The 1,178-nt window shown below is 34.4% G+C and overlaps 1 protein-coding gene across 1 annotated transcript in view; it reads left to right on the forward strand.

The window, feature by feature from the left end:
* The window catches only part of LOC110030411 (ribosome maturation protein SBDS-like), a 39,972-nt gene that overhangs the window by 4,761 nt on the left and 34,033 nt on the right, over positions 1-1,178 (forward strand). The window lies entirely within an intron of this gene.

Here is a 1,178-nt window from a genome sequence, read left to right on the forward strand (position 1 = left end):
TAAGTTAAGTGTTGCCGAGATGAGAATGATTAGGTGGATGAGTGGCTTTACACTTAGAGACAAAATACGAAATGAATATTTTTGTGATAGGGTTGGTGTAGCTCCAGTGACTGATAAAATTAGAGAGTCGTCTTAGATGGTTTAGTCACGTTAAACTTCGACCATCTGATGATCCGATTAGGATAGTAGTTGCTTTAGATTTGTCTTATGTTAAGAAAGACAGAGGTAAACCTAGGAAGACTTGGGCTTATTGTATAAAAAAATGATCTTAATTTATTAGAACTAAATGAAAATATGACACTAAATAGGATGCAATGGAGAAAAAAGATTCCTGTAGCCTATCCCACGTAGTGGGATTAAGGCTTTGTTGTTGTATTGACATTTTTGACTATGAGGGAAACACACATTTGAGAATTTTAGAAGGCCGATGTTTTGATCCGTAATAATGATCTCAAATTGCCTTTATTAGAAACATACAAATAAAAAGATGAAGGATTGTTACAATCATTTTTGTTTTCAAGTACCTATAGTCCATACTTTTTTTTCAGCTTGCTGAATCATCTTTCTCGTTTTAAGGTATTGAAAACATTAATGGCTTTTTATATGGTCGAGAAGTTTTTTTAGCTTGTCAATTTCTCCCAAAGTAAGTCTTATAACCTGTTAAGTCAGCATTTTTTTATTGGCCATGATTTTGAGGTGTCCCAAGCCCGATGTGAAAAATGGAGGGTTGCGTTAGGTAGTCGATAACCAGCGTAAAACTCCCAAAGTAAGTCTTATAGTCTGTTAAGTCAGTATTTTTTTATTGGCCATGATTTTGAGGTGTCCCAAGCCCGATGTGAAAAATGGAGGGTTGGGTTAGGTAGTTGACAACCAGCGTAAAACTTATTCAAAAAATCATGACATGAATACTTTTGATCATTGTGTAAGTGTTAGGGCATTCCATGGAAGTGATGTGCTGTATCATCTGAATACAGTGAAAATTGTGCAAGGGCTGCTACATTGGCTCCTGAGTGTAGTGTCAAATAAGCAAGAGTTCTCACATTACAGACTAATGCGAGTAAAAAAGTTAGTCCATGAAATTAATATTATGATAGGATCTTGGAATATAGGTGTTCTTACTGATAAATTAATGGAATTAGTTGATATTATGATTCATAGAAAAATAAATATCTTATGTG

Source organism: Phalaenopsis equestris, unplaced genomic scaffold (genome assembly GCF_001263595.1).
Source record: "Phalaenopsis equestris unplaced genomic scaffold, ASM126359v1 Scaffold000715, whole genome shotgun sequence".
NCBI lineage: Eukaryota > Viridiplantae > Streptophyta > Magnoliopsida > Asparagales > Orchidaceae > Phalaenopsis > Phalaenopsis equestris.